Below are 15,013 nucleotides of genomic sequence, written 5' to 3'. Positions count from 1 at the left end.
TCTCATTACTATGCTAGTCTCACTCAACATATTCTACCTCTCATGAAAACACAACTGCTGATCTTGATCTTGCTCTCTTGGATGGAGCTTACCAGGCTCCAGAAGAATCCATCAAGCACAAGATCAGACATTTCTAATCTCATTACTATGCTAGTCTCACTCAACATATTCTACCTATCACGAAAGCACAACTGCTGATTTTGATCTTGCTCTCTTGGATGGAGCTTACCAGGCTCCAGAAGAATCCATCAAGCACAAAATCAGAAATTTCCAGTCTCATTACTATGCTAGTCTCACTCAACATATTCTACCTCTCATGAAAACACAACTGCTGATCTTGATCTTGCTCTCTTGGATGGAGCTTACCAGGCTCCAGAAGAATCCATCAAGCACAAAATCAGAAATTTCTAATCTCATTACTATGCCAGTCTCACTCAACATATTCTACCTATCACGAAAGCACAACTGCTGATTTTGATCTTGCTCTCTTGGATGGAGCTTACCAGGCTCCAGAAGAATCCATCAAGCACAAAATCAGAAATTTCCAGTCTCATTACTATGCTAGTCTCACTCAACATATTCTACCTCTCACAATAACACAACAGCTGATCTTGATCTTGCTCTCTTGGATGGAGCTTACCAGGCTCCAGAAGAATCCATCAAGCACAAAATCAGACATTTCTAATCTCATTACTATGCTAGTCTTGTTAGAAATTACTTTTGTTGGGCCACCCTATTGTGGCCACCCCAGGCTTTATCCTGGGCCTCAGGGTCGTTTACCAAGACTCCTGGGAGAAATTGGAGGAAAAACGGAAGAACTTCCCTTAAAAAAACCCGACGTAGTCCTACGTCAAAATTAATGCGGTCAAAGTGGACCTAACTGCCAAGAGAGAGTGGAAAGGAGTGAGCAGCGTATAAAAAGTAAAAATGTAGCTTAATTTCATGATTTCGTTATAATTCGGGCATGCTTTCTTAGTTTGTTTTTACGAGGGTTTTTGTGTTACAAAAATTGGAAAAAAGGAATGGAAAATTGCACATTACCAGATTCTCCTCCGTAGCTGGTTGGGGTTCGCCACGGGGTTCGCTCACTGCGGGGACCAGACCGAGTCGGTGGCCGATAAGCTCGGGCGGTACGGGTACTAGGTGCGGCTGGGGCCCATCGTGAAAGCATTCGGTCGTGGAGGCTTGAGGCGAGCTGGTACAGCATGGACGCTCAGGTTGATCTCCTTCGCTGGGCCATACGGGAAACTACCGGCGAGTAACATCAGAGGCCGGACGGGGGTTGGCTTGGGCCGGACACACCACTACACGTGGCTCCGAGAGGGGTCCAACGTAGTCGTCTCTTCCCTGGCCATCCACTGGAATACACGGCACAAACTCGACCGACAATCGACGTTCTGGGAGATCGTCAGTATTCCCCAGGGACACTCCGCGGCATCCGGCCACGCTGGCCTTACACGATTTCACGGTCGTTCACCGGGGTAAAATGCACTCCCCACGCCGTACACTCCGGAGGGCAATCGCGATGGCCGACTTCCAGCCTTTTCTTGCGGCTCACTATGGTGAAAAAAAGATCAAAATTATAACGCGCACTCGACTTGTTGTCGCGATGATGGTTCACCTAATAGCTGCCAATTCCCTCGTTACATCCAGTTTTGTTCCTTCTTTGCTTCGTCGCCGGCGCCGTCGTAGACGGCAACTACCGAAGCAGAAGGTAGTGGTAGTGCGTAACGGAAAGGAATGTAGGGATGGACAAGTATGTCGCTGTTTCGATATTTTTTTTCTAATTTCAATTTCTTAATTTAATTTCTTTCCTTATTTTTCAATTATATTCCTAGGATAAATAGTTATAGAAGCTACGTAATTTAGAGATTAATGTAATAATAATAAGAAGAAAAATTTTGAAAAAAAATAAGTTAACAAATAATTTACATAACATCAATGTTACCTTTTTTAAGGTAACAGTCTCACTCAACATATTCTACCTATCACGAAAGCACAACTGCTGATTTTGATCTTGCTCTCTTGGATGGAGCTTACCAGGCTCCAGAAGAATCCATCAAGCACAAAATCAGAAATTTCTAATCTCATTACTATGCTAGTCTCACTCAACATATTCTACCTATCACGAAAGCACAACTGCTGATTTTGATCTTGCTCTCTTGGATGGAGCTTACCAGGCTCCAGAAGAATCCATCAAGCACAAAATCAGAAATTTCCAGTCTCATTACTATGCTAGTCTCACTCAACATATTCTACCTCTCATGAAAACACAACTGCTGATCTTGATCTTGCTCTCTTGGATGGAGCTTACCAGGCTCCAGAAGAATCCATCAAGCACAAGATCAGACATTTCTAATCTCATTACTATGCTAGTCTCACTCAACATATTCTACCTATCACGAAAGCACAACTGCTGATTTTGATCTTGCTCTCTTGGATGGAGCTTACCAGACTCCAGAAGAATCCATCAAGCACAAAATCAGAAATTTCCAGTCTCATTACTATGCTAGTCTCACTCTACATATTCTACCTCTCATGAAAACACAACAGCTGATTTTGATCTTGCTCTCTTGGATGGAGCTTACCAGGCTCCAGAAGAATCCATCAAGCACAAAATCAGAAATTTCCAGTCTCATTACTATGCTAGTCTCACTCAACATATTCTACCTCTCATGAAAACACAACTGCTGATTTTGATCTTGCTCTCTTGGATGGAGCTTACCAGGCTCCAGAAGAATCCATCAAGCACAAAATCAGAAATTTCCAGTCTCATTACTATGCTAGTCTCACTCTACATATTCTACCTCTCATGAAAACACAACAGCTGATTTTGATCTTGCTCTCTTGGATGGAGCTTACCAGGCTCCAGAAGAATCCATCAAGCACAAAATCAGAAATTTCCAGTCTCATTACTATGCTAGTCTCACTCAACATATTCTACCTCTCACAAAAACACAACTGCTGATTTTGATCTTGCTCTCTTGGATGGAGCTTACCAGGCTCCAGAAGAATCCATCAAGCACAAAATCAGAAATTTCCAGTCTCATTACTATGCTAGTCTCACTCAACATATTTTACCTCTCATGATAACACAACTGCTGATTTTGATCTTGCTCTCTTGGATGGAGCTTACCAGGCTTCAGAAGAATTCATCAAGCACAAAATCAGGAAAATTTCTTATATCATTACTATGCTAGTCTCACTCAACATATTCTACCTCTCATGAAAACACAACTGCTGATTTTGATCTTGCTCTCTTGGATGGAGCTTACCAGGCTCCAGAAGAATCCATCAAGCACAAAATCAGAAATTTCCAGTCTCATTACTATGCTAGTCTCACTCAACATATTTTACCTCTCATGATAACACAACTGCTGATTTTGATCTTGCTCTCTTGGATGGAGCTTACCAGGCTTCAGAAGAATTCATCAAGCACAAAATCATAAATTTCTAATCTCATTACTATGCTAGTCTCACTCAACATATTCTACCTCTCATGAAAACACAACTGCTGATCTTGATCTTGCTCTCTTGGATGGAGCTTACCAGGCTTCAGAAGAATCCATCAAGCACAAAATCAGAAATTTCTAATCTCATTACTATGCTAATCTCACTCAACATATTCTACCTCTCATGCAAACACAACTGCTGATTTTGATCTTGCTCTCTTGGATGGAGCTTACCAGGCTCCAGAAGAATCCATCAAGCACAAAATCAGAAATTTCCAGTCTCATTACTATGCTAGTCTCACTCAACATATTCTACCTCTCATGAAAACACAACTGCTGATTTTGATCTTGCTCTCTTGGATGGAGCTTACCAGGCTCCAGAAGAATCCATCAAGCACAAAATCAGAAATTTCCAGTCTCATTACTATGCTAGTCTCACTCTACATATTCTACCTCTCATGAAAACACAACAGCTGATTTTGATCTTGCTCTCTTGGATGGAGCTTACCAGGCTCCAGAAGAATCCATCAAGCACAAAATCAGAAATTTCCAGTCTCATTACTATGCTAGTCTCACTCAACATATTCTACCTCTCACAAAAACACAACTGCTGATTTTGATCTTGCTCTCTTGGATGGAGCTTACCAGGCTCCAGAAGAATCCATCAAGCACAAAATCAGAAATTTCCAGTCTCATTACTATGCTAGTCTCACTCAACATATTTTACCTCTCATGATAACACAACTGCTGATTTTGATCTTGCTCTCTTGGATGGAGCTTACCAGGCTTCAGAAGAATTCATCAAGCACAAAATCAGGAAAATTTCTTATATCATTACTATGCTAGTCTCACTCAACATATTCTACCTCTCATGAAAACACAACTGCTGATTTTGATCTTGCTCTCTTGGATGGAGCTTACCAGGCTCCAGAAGAATCCATCAAGCACAAAATCAGAAATTTCCAGTCTCATTACTATGCTAGTCTCACTCAACATATTTTACCTCTCATGATAACACAACTGCTGATTTTGATCTTGCTCTCTTGGATGGAGCTTACCAGGCTTCAGAAGAATTCATCAAGCACAAAATCATAAATTTCTAATCTCATTACTATGCTAGTCTCACTCAACATATTCTACCTCTCATGAAAACACAACTGCTGATCTTGATCTTGCTCTCTTGGATGGAGCTTACCAGGCTTCAGAAGAATCCATCAAGCACAAAATCAGAAATTTCTAATCTCATTACTATGCTAATCTCACTCAACATATTCTACCTCTCATGCAAACACAACTGCTGATTTTGATCTTGCTCTCTTGGATGGAGCTTACCAGGCTCCAGAAGAATCCATCAAGCACAAAATCAGAAATTTCCAGTCTCATTACTATGCTAGTCTCACTCAACATATTCTACCTCTCATGAAAACACAACTGCTGATCTTGATCTTGCTGTCTTGGATGGAGCTTACCAGGCTCCAGAAGAATCTATCAAGCACAAAATCAGAGAACCCAACTGGATGCAACGCCTCCTCAGAGACGCACCAACCCGCTCGAGGGTTTGGATTTTCTTTCTATAGATCCACCCGAATCCAACGCATCCTTATGCATCAACTCGAGAGTCTCATTAAAAAACTGGTCTTGCAATAGTTTCACAATCTCTGACCAGAACATCATGTCTTGAAATCTGTTCATTCAAACATTACACGTAAGCCTGGGAAAATTTAATTTATAGTTCGATTAGATTGTCATTGCTATCAATTCACAAAACTGTCTACAACTACTGGCTTACTTTTCGTACAAAAATATCGTGGCCGCCAATACAAAAAAAACACTCTTTTTAATTTGAATTACCATAGTGTTATTAGTAAATAAAACAAGCAGAAAAACACACAAATAAATATATTTCCAATGTCCAATTTTGTGTTTGTTTCATATCCAACGTTTCATGATTAAAAAAATTAAGACAATTTCGACTCAATTTCAAACTATTATCATTCCATTGCATAACCCCATCATTATGAAGAACAAAAATATTTCAATATAGAGTTATGTGAATAACCACATCCACATCAGCAGTATCACCACGCGCTCGGACTTTGCACCATGCTGACCCAGCGACATACACCCAGAATGCCCGGTCAGCAATTGGGTTTTTAAATTAAGAAAAATATATTGATTTTTTGATTTTATTCGAAAGAGCACCTTTTTCTGAGCCACTATGGTTTTTTCAGATTTTTAGAACTTTATTTCAGTACCTAAAATCAATTTCAAAGACATTTTTTGAAATCACTTTTTGACAGCTGGGTAACTGTTTGACAGCTCCACCCAGTACAAAATGCGACGAGGGGTGATTCGACAAATCGCTCCCATACAAACTTCAAATTGATTTTTAAATAGGTTCCCGGGCACCAAAATTCATGAAAATTTGGATTTCGGCTCAGTTTTGCATGCAGATTCCGAATATGGAACTATCTCAATACCGCTAAAGAAGCCAATTATAAGGAATAAAGACAGGGACCAGTCAGTAGGACAGTTCAGTTCAGTGTTAAGAGTACAGTGTGTTAGATAGTAATTCGAATCAATGTAAGTTCAAGTGATTAATAAATGTTTTTTTTATAAGACCACAAGGTCTGTAATATCTTTGGCGCAGCCGTCCGGTAGCTGTTTAAAGTGCGTGTAGAAAACAGTGTAAAAATTTTGATTCGTAAATCAAAATTCTAGTAGGTCCGCGAGTAATTTACATAGTGAAAGCATCCAGCGTCATCGAGAGTGTGCTAGGAGTTGAGGCCTCACCGCACGACACCAACAACACACTGAAAAACAAGAAAACCCAAAATTGAGTATTTTAAAACTCACTTTTGAGTTCTTTTTTGCATCCCCTTTCATTCGCTCCCTTTATTGTTGTCAGAGAGTGAATAGCAAAACAACCCAACTTTGAGAGTTCAATGCGGAAAGCCAAAATTGAGTAAGTAACATAGTACCGAAAGTTGAGTAATTTTAACCGACGGTTGAGTAAAAAGAACTTTGATTCTAGGTACTTTGGCCGTATACGCCTAAATGCAAACTACCTACCTCAACATCGACTCCATCAACTCAAAATTGGCTTCCCGCACGCAACCTCCAAGTTGGGTGGAATGAACTCACTTTTGGGTACTTTTGTTTCTCCGTGCAGTGAACCGCGATCCCCCACGATTGTAACAGGTAAGTGAAACTTGCGATTTTATTTACTCCGTGCGTTCTTAGAGAGGCACGATTAATACTATCCATTTTTCATTTATCGTATTGGAATTGAACCGTCCTTAGAGGAAGTTTAATTTCATCGCGATAAAATAAAGTTGATTACACACGTTACCCGTTCTTAGAGAGAGGTAACACGTGCAACAATTTAATTTATCGTCTGGATAGCAAAAGTTCTTAGAGAAGTTGCTTCCTAAACAGAATTAGCAAAGTTCCAAGAGAATTGTTATTCTGAGAAACATCACGAGTTCTTAGAGAACGTGAGTTTCTAAAAACATTTCAGTTAATGCCTAAAACTCCCAACAGGGCCAAGAGTGCCTTGCACATTACAAGGAATATACTGAAAAATAAAAACAAGGTGCAGTCAGCCTCTGAATCCACCACTGATTCCGATAACGATTCAATCGAATCGGCTGAATTTGCGCACGTCCCACTGAAAGGTCTGCATATTTCGCTCGATCAAATCAACATGGCAATGGAAAACCCTTTAGACCAAATTGCGGCACAGAATGAATATGACGCGCTCATTCGAAACGCAACTAGTGCTCCTCCCGCTCCACCTTTGCCTTCCACCGAGTCACCCACAGGGCAACAAACGAGAACGAACCTCGACTATCTATTCAAAATACCGGATCCTATTAAGTCGCTCCCGGTATTCGAAGGAAATCGCAAACAGTTAACCGCTTGGTTGCAAACTGCGGAGAATACATTAAACTTTTTGAAACCACATGTTAACGATACACTTTTCAAAATGTACGTCACTGCCGTGACTAACAAAATTGCCGGAAAAGCAAAAGACATCTTATGCTTAGCCGGGAATCCAGATGATTTTGACGTTATTAAAGATATTTTAACAAACGCACTCGGAGACAGACAGGAGTTATCAACATACAAATGCCAGCTTTGGCAGAATAAAATGTCGGAGGGCATATCAATACAAAAATATCACCAAAAAAACAAAAGACATAATACAGAGCATAAAAAATTTGGCAAAGCAGAAACAATTATACAAAGACAATTGGCAGGCTATTAACGCATTTATTGATGAAGACGGCCTTGCCGCCTTTATTGCCGGTCTTAAAGAACCGTACTTTGGGTATGCGCACACTGAAAAAAATTGACACGATCGATTGATGTGTTTTAACTTATGAGCTGAGTCAAAATCGTCAACGTTAGTCTGATGTGTTTTTCCAATGTATATTCGGTTTCGCACACTTTAGATACATCTGAATCATAATATGGATTTCTCAGCAAAGCTTACACCTCTGAATCAAATGTGATTCACTTCAATTTAAGCTGTGTTACACTTTGTGTTTGAATGCCTTCATCTTTAACTGAATCAAACAGCCAAACATTACAATCTCACATGTGATACGATTGAAATTGAAGTAATCTTTCAAATGAATTTGCGCCACTGTTTTTTTCAAACGGATTTCATAATTGGTGACACATGACCCGTGAAAAAACCTTCAAACACCCAACGTTTTTCAAAATGGTCGACCAACAGCATAACGTGATCGTGTCGTCGGCCATCTCAACTCTGGTCTCAACTATAAATTGGGGCAAGACCAGTTATTTTCACATAAGAAAATGTTATTTTATACAATGTTCTTTATTTTTACGCGGCAAATAAGTGAGTGTCTTCATTTAATACGTGATTGCCGAACCATGGACATCGAAGTTGGAGGGGTGTTCTGCGGATGGACATTCCGTGAACTACAGCATTTTTGCCGTCTGTGTTTAGATGATGAATCTTTTGAGGTTATTTACGCTCGGGACGATCACCACAAACGGATTTCCTGTTTTTAAAGGTAAGATTGATGCACGGGAAAGAGAGCCATTATTACTTAATTTCAACCAAAAACATGTTTCAGGTGTGCTAAATTAATCAAACCAATTTGCTTCTACTGCCGGGCATGGTTGATCTAGATCCGGAACCCGCTGCAATACGTGAAAATGCAGGCTGTTTTGCAGGACGAAATGGCGGTAATTATCAACGAAAAGCGTTAAATGTGAGTACCTATAAAATATTTAGTATCAAATACGTGCTAAAAAAAACAAAACAATAAAATGCTATAACAATTTCAAACTTCGAGTTTTATTCAACACAGAGCATTGAATTTGCCTTTAAAGTGAAGTGCCCATATTTCGCGCGAGCTCTTGATTTTGCATTTACGATTTTAGTTTGAATATCAGAAGATGTAAACCATCACTTGAAGTTCAAACTAAAATCGTGATGGTAAAACTGAGCTCGCGTGAAATAAGGGCACTTTACATAGTAATTTTTACCTGGAAAACTGCATGGGTAGTATGCATTAGAATACCAAATTCATATTCAGCACAATATGACATTAATGTATTCACATGTTGAATATCATTAGATTGATAAGGTATATTCATTGGCAATTCAATCGGAATACATATTTGTTTCATTCGGATTCCGTGTGAGTTACATAATAGAATCGTGTGGATTGTTGTTAGTTCGGGGAAAAAATTAAATTGGTGATTCTAAATGTTCTACACGTGACTATCACGGGTTTTACAATTTGCGCAAATCTATATGTAAAACACATTGCTCAGACGTGTAATTTTTTTTGAGTGCAAGCAGCCAGACCCACTGATATTGAAGATGCATACGCATTCTTATGTAAATTTAAGTCTAAGGAATTAACAGCTTCCTACACGTCAGAAACACCTAAACACCCAAAACATTTCAAACAAAATTCGAGATTTGAGAAACCTCACTCGCATAACAACATTACTGAAGAGAAAACGGATTATAAAAACAACCAGAAACCAACAACATCATCAACCCCGATGGAAACCGAATCTACTAAAAGTCGTTTGACTCTTAATAGAAGGCTAATTAACAATCATGAACTTGATAGCTCTGAGTCCGAAGACGAAGCACCGGAAGAAATTTCCGTAAATTTTCAAGTACATGCGGAGTCCAAAAACGAGACATGAACTTCTTGCCATATCTCGAAATCAAACATCCAGAAATGCCTTGGACAGACTGGTGGTATACGTACCATGGTACAATTATCTTGAAACGAGTTCTATACTAATTATTATCTTCAGTCAAGACAGCCTTGTAATAATTTTCTTGACAACTTGTACCATGGTACGAATACCACCAGTCTGTCCCTGATAAAACAGACACGTTAATAAAACTCTTGATTGACTCGGGTGCTAATAAAAACATTATCTCCCCAGGATTTCTAACACAAACGAAACCCATAAACACCTCTATTAGGAATGTCAATGGAAACCAAACAATAAAGAACAAAGGCAAATTAAAGATTTTCAAAAACCTTCCCCCGCTGTCATTTTATGAATATAAATTTCACGAATTTTTCGACGGCATATTAGGTGCCGAATCTCTAGCCAGATTCAAAGCAAAACTTAATTTTAGATCTGAAACGCTACGACTAAACGGAGAAAAAGTAAAATTCTTAAAATACTTTCTTTCAAAAGCCCCTATATATCACCACACAGTCACTTTGGATACACTTAATAACGGAGACTGGTTTGTTCCGGAATTCCAGAAATTGAATGAAAACTCAGTTATCGAGCCAGGATTATACAAGGCAGACAACTTAAAAACCACCATTAATATTATTTCTACAGAAAAGGAACCCCCAAAACTCCCATGTCTCAAAGTCACAATTAACAACTACGAAACCATCGACCCCATCCCTATTGAATCAAAGGAAAAACTTAGTATCGATGAAATACGCAGCGTTATTAGAACTGAACACCTATCTCCATTAGAAAAGTCGGAATTAATAAATCTGATTTACAATAATCAACAAGTTTTATTACGAAAAAGCGAAAAAGTATCATCCACTACCGCTATAAAACACAAAATAATAACCAATAATGATGCCCCCGTTTATACTAAAAGCTACCGCTATCCCCACCATTACCGGAAAGATGTTGAAGACCAGATTCAGGAAATGCTTGATAATGGTATCATCACCCATTCATCCTGCCCATATTCTTCCCCGATTTGGGTTGTACCAAAAAAAACAGATGCTTCGGGAAAACGTAAAGTACGAGTAGTTATCGACTATAGGAAATTAAATGATAAAACTATAGACGATAAATATCCCATGCCTCAAATAGAGGATATACTTGATCATCTTGGAAAATCTGTCTATTTTACCACACTAGACCTTAAATCCGGATTTCATCAAATTGAGATGGATCCGAAGCACAGAGAGAAAACCGCATTTTCTACAGACAAAGGCCACTTCGAGTTTACTCGGATGCCGTTTGGCCTGAAAAACGCCCCAGCCACCTTCCAGAGGGCTATGAATAATATTCTTAAGGACTATATCGGCACCATTTGTTATGTGTACCTCGATGATATTGTTATCGTCGGACGGAACCTGAAAGAACACTTGCAAAATCTCATTCTAATTTTGAAAAGACTATCACAGTTTAATTTAAAAATACAACTCGACAAGTGCGAATTTTTAAAGAAGGAAACGGAATTCCTAGGTCACATCATCTCTGAAGATGGTGTTAAACCAAACCCCGACAAAATTGAAAAGATTCTTAACTGGCCAATCCCTAAAACTGATACTCAGATTAAGCAATTCCTAGGACTAGCTGGATATTATCGTCGGTTCATCAGAGATTTTTCGAAAATTACAAAACCCATGACAAAATATTTAAAAAAAGACATACCATTAAACCTTCAGGACCAGAATTATTTGAACGCATTCAACACTTTGAAGCAAATCATATCTACGGATCAAGTATTAGCTTATCCGCAATATGATAAACCGTTTATATTAACAACAGATGCGTCAGATTTCGCATTAGGCGCAGTTCTGTCCCAAATGCAAGAAGGCATTGAGAGGCCTATCGCTTTTGGATCCAGAACATTGTCAGAAACGGAATCACGGTATGCCACAAACGAAAAAGAGGCATTAGCTATTAAATGGGCTACCCAAAAATTCAAAAACTATCTTCACGGCGCAAAATTTACCTTAGTCACCGATCACAAACCCCTTACGTTCATTAAAACTTCAGATAAAAATCCAAAAATTCTTAGATGGAGATTAGATCTAGAAACCTTTGACTATGACATAAAATATAAAGAAGGACGAGCCAACGTAGTTGCCGACGCATTAAGCCGACGCCCATTGGAGGTCAACAAAAATGAAATTATAATTGATACAAATCCTTCCATTTCAGGTATTATGCGTTGCGCGAAAATTTGTACGCGCAAGCGCCCATACATCTCCGCCTGTAAGAAAAATCATTTCGGTGTTTTCGGCGCAGTATTCCTTGGCCAATTCGCGCACTTATTGTAGAAGACACCATAACGATTAAACATACCAGCGGAGGTCTATTAGCGATTTTGCACCTTTTTCGCTCTCTATTCTCTTGCAACGGGTAATACAAACCAGGAGAGAAATTCTAACATAGAAGAACCATCCGCAGACAACGAAACAATACACAGTGGAGATGATTCTAATGATTTTTATATACACTTTGTAGATCGCCCCATCAACTATTTCAAAAACCAACTGATTTTTCGGACATCTGGAATAACCACAACCATAAAGGAAACCCTCTTTCAAAACCATCGACGGACGATCGTGGCACAACCCAATTTTTCCAAAGAAGATATAACAAACTTTTTGAAAGTTCACCACAATGGTAAGCAAACCGCCATTCTCGCCCCAGACCCCATTATGCTTATCATACAAGAAGTATTTAAAGAACACTTTGATGCGAAAGGTCACTTCGTCTTTACAACTAAACTCGTTGAAGATGTACAAAACGAAGAAAGACAGAATCAATTAATTATTAATGAACATGAACGAGCCCATCGAGGCATAACGGAAGTAAACTCTCAATTAAAAAGATCCTACTATTTCCCCAAGATGAGCAAACTCATAAATATGCTAATCAACTCTTGCCGCGTTTGTAACAAACATAAGTACGAGCGTAAGCCGTACAATATAAAAATATCCCCCCGTCCGATAACGGAAAAACCGATGGAACGCGTCCATATGGACATTTTTATAATGGATTCCTGTAACTTTCTTTCCCTTATAGATTCATTTACTAAACACCTCCAATTGTATAGCATGAAAACAAAAAACCTTACCGACGTTCAAAAGGCATTAACTAAATACTTTGTATCCTTTGGCATCCCGAAATTAATCGTAACAGACCACGAAACGACGTTCCAATCAATACAATTTAGAAATTTTGTCAATCAAGCTGGATCTTCTTTAGCTTATGCTTCTTCGTCAGAAGCTAACGGTCAGATTGAAAGGGCACACTCGACTATAATTGAAATTTTTAACAGTAACAAACATAAATTCGATAATTTAGGCACAAAATCAATGATTAAGCTATCAGTTGCATTGTATAATAACTCTGTTCACTCTGCCACTTCTTTCACTCCCAATGAACTGCTTTTTAACAATAACAATAACACAAACCCAATTGATATTGTCGAGAAGGCAAATAAACTATTTACCGATGCAAGAATAAACATGTATAAAGCCCAAATAAAATTAAGAAAACAAAATGGCGATAAGGAAGATCCACCCGTATTTGAAGAAAATCAGACGGTCTACGTTATTCCAAATATCAGAACGAAACAAGAACCACGAGCCAAAGAAACTAAAACCCACGATGTAAAACATAAAACATTCAGAAACGAAAGAAGCATTAAAAGAAATAAAAACAAAATTAAACGAATAAAGAAAACGTAAACTACATATTACAGATTATCATCTATTTCCTGGCCATCTTACTACTTGCCGAATCCAAAATGGAAATAAGGAATCTTCACACAGATCCAGTACTACTGATGAAATTAGGAAACTGCGGAATTCAGACCGGTACTACAATAATAGTCCATCCCATAAATCTTACGAACATAGAAGAGAACATACACAATTTTCACATGATAACTAAAAATCTTGATCCAAAAATTCCCATCTCTGAACTGGTCATAAGAAGAAGTAGGAATTTACTCGATACGTTTTATCAAATAAAACCACTCAGAAGTAGAAGAGTTAGAAGATATGATGCGATCGGAACGGCATTCAAGTGGATAGCTGGCACGCCGGACGCAGACGACCTCAAACTCATCAATGGTACCTTGAACGAGCTAATAAATGACAATAACCAACAGATCCAGATCAACACGAGAATCAATGAACGCATCCAAGACATAACCAGGACCGTAAATGAAATAATCCAGAAAAACGACGTAATAAACCAAATTTTGCTTCAGGAGATAGACGCTCTGAACCTGCTAGCTTACATGGACACAACTTTCAATATCCTAAGAGACATAGAGGACACCATCTTAAAATCCAGACTATCGCTCGCAAATAGCAAACTGCTATCGCTAAAGGAAATCTTCGCAATCGAATCTATAATTAACGAACAAGGAATAACGACACAATTTCCAGAGGAAGCGTTAGATTTCGTGGAATCGAAAATCGCAGTCAAACAGGAAATGTTGCTATACATACTACGGATACCAAAATTAGATACAAAAGCAGAAGTTTTCCAAATCACCCCACTATTAGTCAACAATACAATAATTACCGGAATTCCTTCTCACATCATAAAATCCGGACAAGACATCTTTTCAACAGAAAAGCCAAATGATTTCATTCAACGCTACCCATTCATCAAAACCATGGAACAAGGATGTGTTAAATCACTGTTTTTTGGCAAACAAAGTCACTGCAAGATACTTGTTCAATACAATGGTTTCACACACATGATATCAGAAGATAAAATTCTAATAAGTGAGGTGGAACCAACAACCCTCACTTCAAACTGTGGCCCAGATAACAGGACACTGGATGGAAATTTCCTGATTTCTTTCTCCAATTGTAGTATCTGGATAAAAAACACTACCTTCACTAACAGTGAATTAACAGTCAACACACCTGAAATTTTCGGAGCTTTCCCAGGACTTCAAATAAACAGATCAGTTTTACAACAGCACAACTTATCATTTATCACGAGCCAAATGTTCGAAAACCGAAGGAAAATCGAACACATCCAATTTAAACAATACAGAAACAACACCTGGATATTCAGTATCTTCGGAGGAATATCGTCAACTTTGGCAACATTAATAATCATCGCCATCCTATGTCTTCGCAGAAAAAAGATAGTCATCAAAATCAAACAATCATCCCCAAAGCGGAAACCAAAAAACAGCCACACAGCAGAGCCCATCAATCAGCAATCATCATCAATAGAAGCTGGAAACCCAGGAAACAACCAGCATCAGCGACTTACAGGCCGAGGACGACCCTTTTTTC

Source organism: Aedes albopictus, chromosome 2 (assembly GCF_035046485.1).
Source record: "Aedes albopictus strain Foshan chromosome 2, AalbF5, whole genome shotgun sequence".
NCBI classification, from domain to species: Eukaryota; Metazoa; Arthropoda; class Insecta; order Diptera; family Culicidae; genus Aedes; species Aedes albopictus.
Note: the sequence above shows the minus strand (reverse complement) of the source record.